The sequence below is a fragment of the Cynocephalus volans genome, chromosome 1, assembly GCF_027409185.1.
Source record: "Cynocephalus volans isolate mCynVol1 chromosome 1, mCynVol1.pri, whole genome shotgun sequence".
Taxonomy (NCBI): Eukaryota; Metazoa; Chordata; class Mammalia; order Dermoptera; family Cynocephalidae; genus Cynocephalus; species Cynocephalus volans.
In genome coordinates, this window is record NC_084460.1 from 268,473,732 (window position 1) to 268,492,073 (window position 18,342).

Consider the following 18,342-nt stretch of genomic DNA (forward strand, 5'->3'; position numbering starts at 1 on the left):
CTAAGGAAACTGAATGAGATACAAGAAAACTCAGCTAGACATCATGATGAAATGAGGAAAAGTATACAGGATCTGAAAGAGGAAATATACAAGGAAATCAATGTCCTGAAAAAAAATGTAGCAGAACTTGCTGAACTGAAGAAGTTATTCAGCGAAATAAAAAACACAACGGAGAGTTTAACCAGCAGGCTTGTCGAAGTTGAAGAGAGAACCTCTGAACTTGAAGATGGGCTGTTTGAAATAACACAAGCAGACAAAAAGAAAGAAAAAAGAATCAAGGACATGGAAGAAAATCTGAGAGAGATATCAGACAACCTCAAGCGCTCAAATATCCGAGTCATGGGTATTCCAGAAGGGGAGGAAAATGGAGATTCCATTGAAAACATATTCAACAAAATAGTGGCAGAAAACTTCCCAGGTATAGGAAAAATCACAGATCTTCAGATCCAGGAAGCTCAACGATCTCCAAACGTATTCAACCCAAAAAGGCCTTCTCCAAGACATGTCATAGTCAAATTGGCAAAACTCAGAGACAAAGAGAGAATCTTAAAAGCTGCAAGAGAGAAGCGTCAAATAAGGGAGCCCCAATCAGGTTAACATCAGACTTTTCATCACAAACCCTAAAAGCTAGAAAGGAATGGGATGATATTTTCAAAATACTAAAAGACAAAGATTGCCAGCCAAGAATACTCTACCCTGCAAGGCTATCCTTCCGAAATGAGGGGCAAATAGTATATTTCTCAGACAAACAAAAACTGCGGGAGTTCACTACCACAAGACCACCCTTACAAGAAATCCTCAAGGGAGTACTGGGTTTGGTTCCTGAAAAATAACTACCACTGCCATAAAAACCTAAGAAAAATCTAAACCCGCTAGTACAATAAAAATGGCATTCATGAAGAGAAAACAAGCTAACAAAAACACTATCTACAACCTAAGGAACCAACAAACACAGAAACCAAACAGTAAATCAGAAAGCAAGGAACAAAAGACACCTAAGACAACCAAACAACCAATAAAATGCTAGGAATAAATCAACACCTTTCAATAACAACTCTTAATGTTAAAGGCTTAAATTCCCCAATTAAAAGACACAGACTGGCTGACTGGATCAAAAAGCAGGACCCAACTATATGCTGCCTACAAGAGACCCACCTCACCCATAAAGATTCACACAGACTAAGAGTGAAAGGATGGAAAAAGATTTACCATGCAAACAGAAAAGAAAAACGAGCTGGAGTGGCTATTCTTATATCTGACAAAATAGACTTTAAACTAAAAACCATAAAAAGAGACAATGAGGGACACTACTTAATGATAAAAGGACTGATCCATCAAGAAGACATAACAATCATAAATATGTACGCACCCAATGTTGGAGCAGCCAGATTTATAAAACAAACTCTATTAGACCTAAAGAAGGAAATAGGCACTAATACCATAATAGCAGGGGACCTGAACACTCCACTGTCAATATTAGACAGATCATCTAGGCAAAGAATCAGCAGAGAAATACAAGATCTAAACAAGACTCTAGACCAATTGGAATTGGCTGATATCTACAGAACATTCCACCCAACAACCTCAGAATATTCATTCTTCTCATCAGCACATGGATCATTTTCCAGGATAGATCACATATTAGGTCACAAATCAAGTCTCAATAAATTCAAAAAAATTGGAATTATCCCATGTATCTTCTCAGACCACAATGGATTAAAACTAGAAATTAATAACAAACAAAACTCTGGAAACTATACAAACACATGGAAATTAAACAGCATTCTACTTAATGACATATGGGTCCAAGAAGAAATCAAGCAGGAAATCAAAAAGTTTACTGAAACTAATGAAAACAATGATACATCATACCAAAACCTGTGGGATACTGCAAAAGCAGTATTGAGGGGAAAATTTATTGCATTAAATGCTCACTTCAGAAGAATGGAAAGATGGCAAGTGAACAACCTAACACTTCACCTTAAAGAACTAGAAAAACAAGAACAATCCAATCCTAAAGTTAGCAGACGGAAAGAAATCATTAAGATCAGAGCAGAACTGAATGAAATTGAAAACCAAAAAACAATTCAAAAGATCAACGAATCAAAAAGTTGGTTTTTTGAAAAGATAAATGAAATTGACAAACCATTAGCATGGCTAACAAAAAAAAGAAGAGAGAAGACTCAAATAACAAAAATTAGAAATGAAAAAGGCGATATTACAACTGATTCATCTGAAATACAAGGAATCATTCGAGACTACTATAAACAACTATACGCCAACAAATTTGAAAATCTGGAGGAAATGGATAAATTTCTGGACACACACAAGCTCCCAAAACTGAACCGTGAAGATGTAGAAAATTTGAACAGACCAATAACAATAAAGGAGATTGAAGCTGTTATCAGAAGGCTCCCAACAAAGAAAAGCCCAGGACCAGATGGATTCACAGCAGAATTTTACCAAACATTCAAAGAGGAATTGACACCGATTCTTTACAAACTATTCCAAAAGATTGAAACGGACGCAAATCTCCCAAACTCATTCTATGAAGCAAACATCACCCTGATACCAAAACCAGGTAAAGATATAACCAAAAAAGAAAACTACAGGCCGATTTCCTTGATGAATATAGATGCAAAAATCCTCACGAAAATACTAGCAAACAGAATACAGCAACACATACGAAAAATTATTCATCACGATCAAGTGGGATTCATCCCAGGGATGCAAGGTTGGTTCAACATACGCAAATCAATAAATGTGATACACCATATTAATAAAGTCAAACACAAGGACCATATGATCATCTCTATAGATGCTGAAAAAGCATTTGATAAAGTTCAGCACTCATTCATGACAAAGACCCTCTATAAGTTAGGTATAGAGGGAAAGTATCTCAACATAATTAAAGCCATATATGCCAAACCCACTGCCAATATCATCCTGAATGGGGAAAAGCTGAAAGCTTTTCCTTTAAGAACAGGCACTAGACAAGGATGCCCACTCTCACCACTCCTATTCAACATAGTGTTGGAAGTATTAGCCAGAGCAATCAGAGAAAAGAAGGAAATAAAGGGCATCCAGATTGGAAAAGATGAAGTCAAACTGTCCCTGTTTGCAGATGACATGATCCTATATATCGAACAGCCTAAAACCTCTACAAAAAAACTGTTGGAATTGATAAATGATTTCAGCACAGTAGCAGGATACAAAATCAACACACAAAAATCAGTAGCATTTCTTTTCTCCAATAGTGAACATGCAGAAGGAGAAATCAAGAAAGCCTGCCCATTTACAATAGCCACCAAAAAAATAAAATACTTAGGAATTGAGTTAACCAAGGAGGTGAAAAATCTCTATAATGAGAACTACAAACCACTGCTGAGAGAAATTAGAGAGGATACAAGAAGATGGAAAGATATTCCATGCTCTTGGATTGGAAGAATCAACATAGTGAAAATGTCCATACTACCCAAAGTGATATACAAATTCAATGCAATCCCCATCAAAATTCCAATGACATTTTTCTCAGAAATGGAAAAAACTATTCAGACATTTATATGGAACAATAAAAGACCACGAATAGCCAAAACAATGCTCAGCAAAAAAAATAAAGCTGGAGGCATAACACTACCTGACTTTAAGCTATACTACAAAGCTATAATAACCAAAACAGTATGGTACTGGCATAAAAACAGACACACTGACCAATGGAATAGAATAGAGAATCCAGAAATCAACCCACACACTTACTGCCATCTGATCTTTGACAAAGGCACCAAGCCTATTCACTGGGGAAGGGACTGCCTCTTCAGCAAGTGGTGTTGGGATAACTGGATATCGATATGCAGGAGAATGAAACTAGATCCATACCTCTCACCGTATACTAAAATCAACTCAAAATGGATTAAGGATTTAAATATACACCCTGAGACAATAAAACTTCTTAAAGAAAACATAGGGGAAACACTTCAGGAAATAGGACTGGACACAGACTTCATGAATATGACCCCAAAAGCACGGGCAACCAAAGGAAAAATAAACAAATGGGATTATATCAAACTAAAAAGCTTCTGCACAGCAAAAGAAACAATTAAAAGAGTTAAAAGACAACCAACAGAGTGGGAGAAAATATTTGCAAAATATACATCTGACAAAGGATTAATATCCAGAATATATAAGGAACTCAAACAACTTTACAAGAAGAAAACAAGCAACCCAATTAAAAAATGGGCAAAAGAGCTAAGTAGGCATTTCTCTAAGGAAGATATCCAAATGGCCAACAGACATATGAAAAAATGCTCAACATCACTCAGCATCCGGGAAATGCAAATCAAAACCACATTGAGATACCATCTAACCCCAGTTAGGATGGCTAAAATCCAAAAGACTATGAACGATAAATGCTGGCGAGGCTGCGGAGAAAAAGGAACTCTCATACATTGTTGGTGGGACTGCAAAATGGTGCAGCCTCTATGGAAAATGGTATGGAGGTTCCTTAAACAATTGCAAATAGATCTACCATACGACCCAGCCATCCCACTGTTGGGAATATACCCAGAGGAATGGAAATCATCAAGTCGAAGGTATACCTGTTCCCCAATGTTCATCGCAGCACTCTTTACAATAGCCAAGAGTTGGAACCAGCCCAAATGTCCATCATCGGATGAGTGGATACGGAAAATGTGGTACATCTACACAATGGAATACTACTCAGCTATAAAAACGAATGAAATACTGCCATTTGCAACAACATGGATGGACCTTGAGAGAATTATATTAAGTGAAACAAGTCAGGCACAGAAAGAGAAATACCACATGTTCTCACTTATTGGAGGGAGCTAAAAATTAATATATAAATTCACACACACACATACACATACACACACAAACTGGGCGGGGGGGAGGAAGAAGATATAACAACCACAATTATTTGAAGTTGATACAACAAACAAACAGAAAGGACATTGTTGGGGGGGAGGGGGGGAGGGAGAAGGGAGGGAGGTTTTGGTGATGGGGAGCATTAATCAGCTACAATGTATATCGACAAAATAAAATTTAAAAAAAAAAATGCTTTCTATTGGGTAGTGAATAATATGAGGGGATTACTGTTGTTTTGTTGAATGTGATAACAACATTATGATTTTATAGCAAAATGTCCTTGTTTTTTAAAGATATGTAGTAAGATATTTAGGGGTTAAATATTATGACTACTGTAATTTTGTTTAAAATTCTGTAGCATAAGAATCATATGAGAAGAAAATAAGGTAAAATGGAAGCTATGGTTATATCTAATTAGTGGCTATTTGTATATTTATTATACCATTCTTCATACTGTTTGTCATTTCCATAATGAAGAGGGAAAAATATGCTTTTCAATAAAAATGAATGAGAATTCTGCATTCATAGTGATGATTACTAATAAAATGACCAGTGTTCTATAGTCTTGCTTATCTTGTGGAAATTCATATATATCATAGCTATCATTTTCTTTTATATCTTTCTATATTTTATGTAAAAATGTTCAAATATTAGGAAATACATCTAGTGCTACTGACTTCCTGAAAGATTTCTTTTTTTACAGATTAATTTTGGAGGATGTATATTCTTTCAAATAATTTTAAACTTATTTCTTAAGATTTGTGTTCACACAGCTATAAACCATGGAATGCTGTATTGCACAACTGTCTTGCATGGTAAGGCTTTTTTTTTTTTTTTTAAAGATATTTGGTACATTTTTAACCATTAAATAAATATCCTTAAAACTGAAACCAAAGTTTCAGGTGATAATACATGTAAAGCTTGGACTCCAGTTATTTTTGTTTTGATCACACACAGAAACTTTATGTTTCAAAGATTTAATGTATTAAATTATAAGCACTAGGTATTAGAATTTCTTTACTGATATTGTAAATCTGATTAAAACCCAGAAATGTGTATAAATACTATGAAAATATCTTATCACTGATTATGATTTTTCTTGGTTGGGGTGAGATGAGAACTCAGTTAGCTATGTCATTGTTTGGATGAAAAATTCTGCTTGCATTTCCTAAAAAGGAAGTTTTTTACATTTCCTTGTAGTATATGTATGTATTTATCTAAATTGGTATTGCCTAATAAAATAATATAGTGGCCAGAAAACCAGTTTTGAAATTCACCTCAAGGTAAAGTATCTTCATGAAGAAAGAGGACATTCTTATTTAATAGTTTCTAAGCATTCAACATAAAACCAGGAAGAGCAGTAAATATTGCAAAATCTGCCATTGTGTGCTTATGAAGCAGGCTGGCATTATTCTTTAGGTACTGTAAGAAATTATCTAAGTGATTCATTTTCTGAAATGACTTATCTGTGGGTGTTTTATTGAGATGGTAGTTAGTTACTAGCCCCCACTGTTTTCTTCATTCCCTGGTGTATCTCCCTTCACAGGGCTTAAGCGGGCCTTTTTTGCCGGCTTGTCCTGAGCCGCCAAAGGAATTCCTTGCATTGCAAAGGGGCAATAAATTTTAGCCATAGGGAAGATTGTGCACCCCAAAGTACTCAGCCAAGGAGGAAGTGGGGGGAGGGACTTGTGCACTAGGGAATAAATTGCTTGCTAAAGCCCTTTTCTGTGTGACTGCCCTTCAGACACCCGAACCTTATAAGGCCATAATTAAAGTCTCACTTCGCTGTACCTCATGTCTCTGTGTCCATCCTTTGGCATTGGACAGGTGAGGGCATTTCTCACAGGTACAATAGTTGTTATTTATTCTTTAACAAAAATTTTTTAAAACATGAAAAAATAGAGTAACATAAAATATTGACATTCTTAATATGTTAAGGACACTAATGCCTAGAGGCTGATGTCATTTAAAAGGAAGACCACATTTTTTGAGCAAAAGAATAATGATGAAAACAATGTTAATGATTAATTAGCATGTCAATGGTGTACAGGAAGAATCTAGGAAAAGTCTGGAATGAATGAGAATGTCTTCTAGATGTTGTAAGACAAGCAATATAAACACTTTAGCTAGGCAACATTTATTTATTTAGAGTCCATACTATCAGTCATTGTACTATGTACTTTACCTTAATTTCCTCATTCAGGGAGAGAGTTACTAGGATGATCTACGTGAGGGGAATTCCACAGACATAGTGCATCTTCATTTCAGAAGAATTTGACAGTTTCTCACTAGACTCTTGTGACTAAGATGATGAAATGTGGGATAAGTGTGAGTCCTCTAAGATATATTCACAACCGGGCACATTTAAGGTATATTGATAGTGGCTCCCAACAACAGAAGCTTATAGGGGCAAGCCATTAAGCTCTCTTTTTGGTTTGACTTCAACATTTTTATTAAAGGTTCTGATGAACCCAAAGATCATTTATCCAGTCTGCAGGTAGTATGAAGCAAGATTATTTAAGAGATGGCAATGAGGATTGAAATTTGGGACAAAGCCACAGTATAATTTATTGAATATAAATATAAAGAAATGTAATTAGATTTAAAAAATTCAACTGCACTTGGCACGACTGGGTTAATATGTAAAAAACCTAGGAGATTTTAAAGCTTACTTTGTATCCAGCTGATCATGAAATTGCTAAAACAAACAAAAGTCATCTTTGGCTGCATTAATAAAAGTATTCTCCCTGATTTGGGGAAGACTCATTGGACTTGCAGAAAAATGATCCATGTTCATTTTAGAAAAATTAAGATGAACTCTATAATCACACCATTCAGATTATGTATATACACACATTATACTTTTAGAAATTGTCTTTGAGAAAGGTTATTCCAAATTAAAATCATCAGTAGTATGTATTATTGGTATTGTCATACTTTGTAATCTTGGTCAGTCTGATAGGTGAGAAATATCCTGTTATTTTGTTTACATTTCTTTGGTTATTGGGATATTGAACCTTTTTGGTGATGTTTATCAACTGTTTGTATGTCTTATTTCATAAACCTGCCTGTTCATGTCCTTTTCTTTATTGGGCATTTGTCATCAATTTTTAAGAGCTTTATATATATTCTTTACATATTAAGAATATTAACTCTTTGTCATAAACACCATACTTTTTCCTGATTTTCTTTTTAACTATTTGTGCTATCTTTAATTACATAGATGTTAAAATTTTTTATTTTCCTTTTTTTTTCAAATACAATTTAGAAAGGCTATCTCCATTCCAATGTTATGTATTTACCTATATTTTCTTTTTATGTTTTTTAAACTTTAAAATGTGAATTTATATGATAGTTATTTTTGTATCATAACTTTTTTCCATTTGTCATCCATTTGTTCTAATACTGTTTATTTCCTCTTGATTTGAAATGTTATTTTGACCACGTATCTCATTCTTATAAATTACTAATATTTAAATATTAAATAAATGGCTCAGAAACATCATTATATTATCTAATTCTCATATTATATTACTCATGTGTCTAATTCTTAAATTTAAGAATTTGTGTAATTCTTTTTTCTTTTTTTTTGTCTTTTTCGTGACCGGCACTCACCGGCCATTCCTATATAGGATCCGAACCCGCCGAGCGAGCGTCGGTGCGCTCCCAGCGCCGCACTCTCCCGAGCGCGCCACGGGCTCGGCCCAGAATTTCTATAATTCTTAATACTTAATATTACCATATCTATTTTCTCATGTTTTACTTTTTGTTTTCTTTAGCATCCAAAATCTTTTTAATAACAGGACAGGATCCAGACTTAGTTTTTGTAGCCGCAGCTGGCCCGTTGGCCTCTGGCACGCTCGAACTTCCGTCCCTTGGAACGTACTAGGGTTTGGGGTGGCTGTGTGGGGTTCCTGGGTCCTGGCCAAGGTGCCGGTACACCTCTCGGCCCTTGCGAGGACCAGAGAGCAGGACAGTGCCACAGCCCTGCCCAGAGCCAGCTGGTCGAAGGTGAGGATTTTGCTCCCGGCCTCGTGGCTGCTGCTGCAGGCCCAGCTGGTGACACGCGGTGCACACACTTTCAGTTTGGGCACCTCTTGAACCTGTACATCATCTGTTATGGTCCCCACAACCACAGCCGTTTTGTTTTCCTGACCAGGAAGCTTCATCTTCCGGATCATCTGGGAAAGGGACAGAGGCGGCTGGTTGGTTCGTTGGGCCAGAAACCTGTACAGCTTGACCCACAGCCCTAGGTGGATGTCCTGACTCTTGGGCTCCTTGCACTGAACCTTTCAGTCCTTGTGGCTGATGTCAACTCCCATGATGCCACCTCCTGCTCGGCCAGGTCTGGAAAAGGCTAAAAAAAATTTTGTTAGAGAACAAACAACATTTGTGGCACTAAAGACTAATGCCAGTCTTTTTCATATCCACACAATGGCAGATTCTGTAATATTTTCCCCTTTCCTGGTTTTATATTAATAATTCTTATATTGATTTTTAACTTTTTACTCTATTGATAATTTCACCTATTCTACTTTGTACATTTTTATTATTTAGAACCACAAGTTTTCTCCCTAATCATCTTTATAGATGAACTTTAGAATCGTGTTGTCAAATTCTATAAAAACTGTACTGGGATTGTTCCTTAGTATCATTCTTGCTTCAAATATGGAATATTGAGTTCAATTTTGGTAAATTGGTGAAGACCCTGGAAGGAGGCAACTACCTGTAAGGAAAACAACTGGATTTACATTAAAATACCATGAAAGAGCTCAAAAATAATATTGGTATCTAAAACTTAATTTTGTTCCTGTCTTCCATCTTTGAGTCCAAGTTTTCCCACTTACTAGGTATCTTTAGGCAATCACTTAACATTTCTTAGTTTCAGTTCCCTCATTGGTAAAATGTTGGGATAGGACCTAGATAGTCTCTAAGTTGCCCTCCATTTGAAGATTTCATAATTCTATGAAATATGCAATGAAGAACAGTGGAAGAAATTGGTTGTTCAGTCTTGAAAAGGAAAAAACCATTCCTTTTTTCTCTGGCAACTGTCCAGTATGGGGAACAGAACCTATGACCTTGGTGTTATAAGGATCATTCTAACCAGCTGAGGTAGCCAGCTAGCCCAAAAACCTTCCTCTTAATGAATGCCTTTAAGTATCAAGTTGCTTCACTGAAAAGGAATTAATTTTTCTTAAACAAAATGGTTATGTAATGAGTGTTCAATAGGCTTTATTAGAGTCTATGTGCCAACCACTGTGTTTACAGATTAAAATAAACAGAAGTGTGATTTAAGCATGGTATAATGGAAAAGAAAAACATTTAAAAAATCAAACCAGTGTATAATTGCTAACTTCATGATTTCCAAGTATATTTGGTAAGTTTTTTTCTCTAACCCTTGGTTTTTGAGTCTGTAAACGGGGATAATAAAACCAACTTTGAAATATTTATTGTAAGGGCCAGTCCATGGCTCACTGGGGAGAGTGTGGTGCTGAGAACACCAAGGCCACAGGTTCAGATCCCTATATAGGGATGGCCAGTTAGCTCACTTGGGAGAGTGTGGTGCTGACAACACCAAGTCAAGGGTTAAGATCCCTTACCAGTCATCTTTAAAAAAAAAAAAAAGAAAGAAAAATATTTATTGTGAGGAATAATTTATGTAAAATGCTGAATGAATGTCTAGCACATAATAGGCATTGAATACATGCTAGTCTCCCTCATTTTTCTCCCCTCATTCCATAGCTGTTAAAGATTTTATTACTGGTTGGGGCAAGATGGCGGCGGCTGCGGCGGCTGGCGCGGAGTAGCTGAGGTGGAAAAGGTGGCCACTGGGCCTCAGGCAGCCGGGAAACTTGTGGACCTTCCTCTGGCCATCTCTTAAGGGAGGACTGCTGCTGCTGGCCGGTCGTGGGGGCTCAACGCCACTTTGCCCCCGGCAGGAGAGGCTGCCTCATTTACAGGCAACAGCTTTGAAGTGTGGAGCAGGAAAAGAACTGATTCTTAGCTGCAAAAGCGAGTCTTGAAACAGGGAACACGGCGCCAGGGCTGCTGTGGATGCAGCCAGGATCCCGGAGGCTGGGGCCGCACTGAAGGCGGCCAGCTGCCCTATTCAGGATTCGAGGTTTCAGGCCGGCATTAAAGAAGATTCCTGGGAGCGCCCGAGCGGCGCCGCGACTGAACAGCCCGAGGCGGCAGCGCCGAGAACACGGAAGGCAACAAACCAGAGACAGAGCGAGCGCCCGACCTGGCACAGCACTGTGAGTGATCCCTGGCACAGCTCTGTTCGGGGGGTGGATGCCCACGCGGCTTCTGGCTGCACCACCAGGCCACTCACTGCCCCGGTGCTGCCTCCATTTTCCCAGGTGCGGGCAGCTCCGCCCTGCTCGGCCATCACTGAGCCCATTTGCTTGGCCTGGCGCGGGGCTTTCCGGACCCTGTGGGCCGGCCTCCTCTCCCACTCCCTCCCCCACTCCCTCCGCGGTTCTCTGGTGGGGCTGGGGGTGTGGGGCGTCCCGACCAGTGTTGGGAGGGCTAGGAAGTACGGGCGGGCCGACTGTCACTCCACCACACCCTGGACTCCGGCCCCGGTAAACTTCCTGTTACTGGGAGGCAGATACCATCTCTGCGACCACCAGTTTAGAAAAAAGCCTAACGAATTTCTGGTTGGGAATAGTGTGGTAGGAGAGTTCCCAGGTCCGCTTGAACCTGCCGGAGAGCAGGCTGCAGGCGGGCACTAGACTCGGTTTATACCGGGGGGATACAAAGGTGAACAAGACCCGAGAAAGATCTACACAGTGCTACAAAGGCACCCAGAGAGACCGGTCGTCTGTGCCTAGCAGAAACCTGGTAGACTTCCTGGGCGAGGCGGTGCTGAGCAGGGTCTTGAAAGCCCAGCTGATAGACGAGGGGTGCAGAAGACACACCCCAGCCCAGCACAGTGTGCACAGAGGGGGGAGACGTGTGGCCAGGGAGGTGGAGACTCGACAGAAACCACACACCCGGTGGGGTCGCCACTGCACGATCTAACAACCGGGGCCAGAGCACACGGAACGGGGAGAAGTCCTGTACAGAAAGTGAAAGCTCAACAGAGATCACACACCCTGTGGTACGTGATCCACCAGCCTAGCAGAGTACAAGCTGACCAGAAAGGTGGATCCCCGGAGAAGCCCAAGACCCGAGGCAACCACACACACAAGACACTAGAGGCCAACTGAGCAGTCACGGCGGGAGCCATACCAAATTGGCAACCACAGCAACATCCTAGTTAGTCATTAGTCTCAAACCGGTGGACTGTGAAACCCCCTGCCACAATGAATAAACACCAAAAAAAAGACACCAGAAATACAAAAAATCAAGAAAGTACACCACCAAAAGTTAATAAATCTCATACTCTAGATCCTATAGAACAAGAAGCCCTTGAAATAACTGACAAGGAATTTCGAGTGATAATTCTAAGGAAACTGAATGAGATACAAGAAAACTCAGCTAGACATCATGATGAAATGAGGAAAAGTATACAGGATCTGAAAGAGGAAATATACAAGGAAATCAATGTCCTGAAAAAAAATGTAGCAGAACTTGCTGAACTGAAGAAGTTATTCAGCGAAATAAAAAACACAACGGAGAGTTTAACCAGCAGGCTTGTCGAAGTTGAAGAGAGAACCTCTGAACTTGAAGATGGGCTGTTTGAAATAACACAAGCAGACAAAAAGAAAGAAAAAAGAATCAAGGACATGGAAGAAAATCTGAGAGAGATATCAGACAACCTCAAGCGCTCAAATATCCGAGTCATGGGTATTCCAGAAGGGGAGGAAAATGGAGATTCCATTGAAAACATATTCAACAAAATAGTGGCAGAAAACTTCCCAGGTATAGGAAAAATCACAGATCTTCAGATCCAGGAAGCTCAACGATCTCCAAACGTATTCAACCCAAAAAGGCCTTCTCCAAGACATGTCATAGTCAAATTGGCAAAACTCAGAGACAAAGAGAGAATCTTAAAAGCTGCAAGAGAGAAGCGTCAAATCACCTATAAGGGAGCCCCAATCAGGTTAACATCAGACTTTTCATCACAAACCCTAAAAGCTAGAAAGGAATGGGATGATATTTTCAAAATACTAAAAGACAAAGATTGCCAGCCAAGAATACTCTACCCTGCAAGGCTATCCTTCCGAAATGAGGGGCAAATAGTATATTTCTCAGACAAACAAAAACTGCGGGAGTTCACTACCACAAGACCACCCTTACAAGAAATCCTCAAGGGAGTACTGGGTTTGGTTCCTGAAAAATAACTACCACTGCCATAAAAACCTAAGAAAAATCTAAACCCGCTAGTACAATAAAAATGGCATTCATGAAGAGAAAACAAGCTAACAAAAACACTATCTACAACCTAAGGAACCAACAAACACAGAAACCAAACAGTAAATCAGAAAGCAAGGAACAAAAGACACCTAAGACAACCAAACAACCAATAAAATGCTAGGAATAAATCAACACCTTTCAATAACAACTCTTAATGTTAAAGGCTTAAATTCCCCAATTAAAAGACACAGACTGGCTGACTGGATCAAAAAGCAGGACCCAACTATATGCTGCCTACAAGAGACCCACCTCACCCATAAAGATTCACACAGACTAAGAGTGAAAGGATGGAAAAAGATTTACCATGCAAACAGAAAAGAAAAACGAGCTGGAGTGGCTATTCTTATATCTGACAAAATAGACTTTAAACTAAAAACCATAAAAAGAGACAATGAGGGACACTACTTAATGATAAAAGGACTGATCCATCAAGAAGACATAACAATCATAAATATGTACGCACCCAATGTTGGAGCAGCCAGATTTATAAAACAAACTCTATTAGACCTAAAGAAGGAAATAGGCACTAATACCATAATAGCAGGGGACCTGAACACTCCACTGTCAATATTAGACAGATCATCTAGGCAAAGAATCAGCAGAGAAATACAAGATCTAAACAAGACTCTAGACCAATTGGAATTGGCTGATATCTACAGAACATTCCACCCAACAACCTCAGAATATTCATTCTTCTCATCAGCACATGGATCATTTTCCAGGATAGATCACATATTAGGTCACAAATCAAGTCTCAATAAATTCAAAAAAATTGGAATTATCCCATGTATCTTCTCAGACCACAATGGATTAAAACTAGAAATTAATAACAAACAAAACTCTGGAAACTATACAAACACATGGAAATTAAACAGCATTCTACTTAATGACATATGGGTCCAAGAAGAAATCAAGCAGGAAATCAAAAAGTTTACTGAAACTAATGAAAACAATGATACATCATACCAAAACCTGTGGGATACTGCAAAAGCAGTATTGAGGGGAAAATTTATTGCATTAAATGCTCACTTCAGAAGAATGGAAAGATGGCAAGTGAACAACCTAACACTTCACCTTAAAGAACTAGAAAAACAAGAACAATCCAATCCTAAAGTTAGCAGACGGAAAGAAATCATTAAGATCAGAGCAGAACTGAATGAAATTGAAAACCAAAAAACAATTCAAAAGATCAACGAATCAAAAAGTTGGTTTTTTGAAAAGATAAATGAAATTGACAAACCATTAGCATGGCTAACAAAAAAAAGAAGAGAGAAGACTCAAATAACAAAAATTAGAAATGAAAAAGGCGATATTACAACTGATTCATCTGAAATACAAGGAATCATTCGAGACTACTATAAACAACTATACGCCAACAAATTTGAAAATCTGGAGGAAATGGATAAATTTCTGGACACACACAAGCTCCCAAAACTGAACCGTGAAGATGTAGAAAATTTGAACAGACCAATAACAATAAAGGAGATTGAAGCTGTTATCAGAAGGCTCCCAACAAAGAAAAGCCCAGGACCAGATGGATTCACAGCAGAATTTTACCAAACATTCAAAGAGGAATTGACACCGATTCTTTACAAACTATTCCAAAAGATTGAAATGGACGCAAATCTCCCAAACTCATTCTATGAAGCAAACATCATCCTGATACCAAAACCAGGTAAAGATATAACCAAAAAAGAAAACTACAGGCCGATATCCTTGATGAATATAGATGCAAAAATCCTCACGAAAATACTAGCAAACAGAATACAGCAACACATACGAAAAATTATTCATCACGATCAAGTGGGATTCATCCCAGGGATGCAAGGTTGGTTCAACATACGCAAATCAATAAATGTGATACACCATATTAATAAACTCAAACACAAGGACCATATGATCATCTCTATAGATGCTGAAAAAGCATTTGATAAAGTTCAGCACTCATTCATGACAAAGACCCTCTATAAGTTAGGTATAGAGGGAAAGTATCTCAACATAATTAAAGCCATATATGCCAAACCCACTGCCAATATCATCCTGAATGGGGAAAAGCTGAAAGCTTTTCCTTTAAGAACAGGCACTAGACAAGGATGCCCACTCTCACCACTCCTATTCAACATAGTGTTGGAAGTACTAGCCAGAGCAATCAGAGAAGAGAAGGAAATAAAGGGCATCCAGATTGGAAAAGATGAAGTCAAACTGTCCCTGTTTGCAGATGACATGATCCTATATATCGAACAGCCTAAAACCTCTACAAAAAAACTGTTGGAATTGATAAATGATTTCAGCACAGTAGCAGGATACAAAATCAACACACAAAAATCAGTAGCATTTCTTTTCTCCAATAGTGAACATGCAGAAGGAGAAATCAAGAAAGCCTGCCCATTTACAATAGCCACCAAAAAAATAAAATACTTAGGAATTGAGTTAACCAAGGAGGTGAAAAATCTCTATAATGAGAACTACAAACCACTGCTGAGAGAAATTAGAGAGGATACAAGAAGATGGAAAGATATTCCATGCTCTTGGATTGGAAGAATCAACATAATGAAAATGTCCATACTACCCAAAGTGATATACAAATTCAATGCAATCCCCATCAAAATTCCAAAGACATTTTTCTCAGAAATGGAAAAAACTATTCAGACATTTATATGGAACAATAAAAGACCACGAATAGGCAAAGCAATGCTCAGCAAAAAAAATAAAGCTGGAGGCATAACACTACCTGACTTTAAGCTATACTACAAAGCTATAATAACCAAAACAGTATGGTACTGGCATAAAAACAGACACACTGACCAATGGAATAGAATAGAGAATCCAGAAATCAACCTACACACTTACTGCCATCTGATCTTTGACAAAGGCACCAAGCCTATTCACTGGGGAAGGGACTGCCTCTTCAGCAAGTGGTGCTGGGATAACTGGATATCCATATGCAGGAGAATGAAACTAGATCCATACCTCTCACCGTATACTAAAATCAACTCAAAATGGATTAAGGATTTAAATATACACCCTGAGACAATAAAACTTCTTAAAGAAAACATAGGAGAAACACTTCAGGAAATAGGACTGGGCACAGACTTCATGAATACGACCCCAAAAGCACGGGCAACCAAAGGAAAAATAAACAAATGGGATTATATCAAACTAAAAAGCTTCTGCACAGCAAAAGAAACAATTAAAAGAGTTAAAAGACAACCAACAGAGTGGGAGAAAATATTTGCAAAATATACATCTGACAAAGGATTAATATCCAGAATATATAAGGAACTCAAACAACTATACAAGAAAACAAGCAACCCAATTAAAAAATGGGCAAAAGAGCTAAGTAGGCATTTCTCTAAGGAAGATATCCAAATGGCCAACAGACATATGAAAAAATGCTCAACATCACTCAGCATCCGGGAAATGCAAATCAAAACCACATTGAGATACCATCTAACCCCAGTTAGGATGGCTAAAATCCAAAAGACTATGAACGATAAATGCTGGCGAGGCTGCGGAGAAAAAGGAACTCTCATACATTGTTGGTGGGACTGCAAAATGGTGCAGCCTCTATGGAAAATGGTATGGAGGTTCCTTAAACAATTGCAAATAGATCTACCATACGACCCAGCCATCCCACTGTTGGGAATATACCCAGAGGAATGGAAATCATCAAGTCGAAGGTATACCTGTTCCCCAATGTTCATCGCAGCACTCTTTGCAATAGCCAAGAGTTGGAACCAGCCCAAATGTCCATCATCGGATGAGTGGATACGGAAAATGTGGTACATCTACACAATGGAATACTACTCAGCTATAAAAACGAATGAAATACTGCCATTTGCAACAACATGGATGGACCTTGAGAGAATTATATTAAGTGAAACAAGTCAGGCACAGAAAGAGAAATACCACATGTTCTCACTTATTGGAGGGAGCTAAAAATTAATATATAAATTCACACACACACATACACACACACACACACAAACCGGGGGGGGGGGGGAAGAAGATATAACAACCACAATTATTTGAAGTTGATACAACAAGCAAACAGAAAGGACATTGTTGGGGGGGAGGGGGGAGGGAGAAGGGAGGGAGGTTTTGGTGATGGGGAGCAATAATCAGCTACAATGTATATCGACAAAATAAAATTAAAAAAAAAAAATAATAAATATAAAAAAAATAAAAAAAAATAAATAAAAAAAAAATAAAATGTTAATAAGAATACAGCACAAAAAAAAAAAAAAAAAAGATTTTATTATTTGAGGGTGTGTATTGCTAGGGCTATAGCTACATGACTATGCCAATTGTCGGGTTACTATGCCAATTGCTATGCTAAAGCCAAAACATTTTGTTATTTTAGTTATACTAAAATACAATAAATAAAATACAAGTTTCCATTTGTATTGTCAGGGCTAGGGCTCAGACCTTTCAAACCTATTGTACGGACTGGGTCACAGACTCCTCACATGCCAGCCTGGGTCCCCAGACCCCTTACACGCAGGTCCATGCTAGGTAATTGGGAAAGATCCCAGGATCCATTGGCAGATGACAGGAGCTCAAGTCCTCAGCAGTAGCAGCAGCAGAGGTGGTGGCCTTTTGGGGCATCCCAGGGGCACCGACAGCAACAGCCTCCAGCAGCAGTAGTGGTCACCCCGTGGCTTGTCCCTCCCCCCCGAGCATGGGGGGGGGGGCCTGTGAATGAGAGCCACTCCTCCTTTATACTTAAGTCCATAACCCAGGATACCTGGGTGCACATGTGCAATCACATTAGAAAATAACCAAGGAACACCTGGTGCACATGCATATTTACATCAAATGCTTGGCAAGATTCTGAACACCTCAGGGGCCCTGACCATTTTCCTTAACTTTCCCTACAGGGGGCAAAAATTGATATACTACTTAAGGATTTTATTTGTTAATTAAATAATTTACCAAGATTAGCATAATAGCAACACAAAGCCTAATACAGTGTCCTTATGCTAGTATTATTAACAATGATCAAAACATATAGAGAATTAATGTAAATTGGATGCTTTTACAGGTGTGTAGATTATGTAATTTATATGTAAATTGCACCACCTGAGCTACCCC

General features: G+C 38.5%; 1 pseudogene; it reads right to left on the reverse strand.

The window, feature by feature from the left end:
* Nucleotides 1-8,701: 8,701 nt before the first annotated feature.
* LOC134361908 (large ribosomal subunit protein eL18-like) lies at nt 8,702-9,206 on the reverse strand (annotated as a pseudogene).
* Between the last annotated feature and the right edge of the window lie 9,136 nt (nt 9,207-18,342).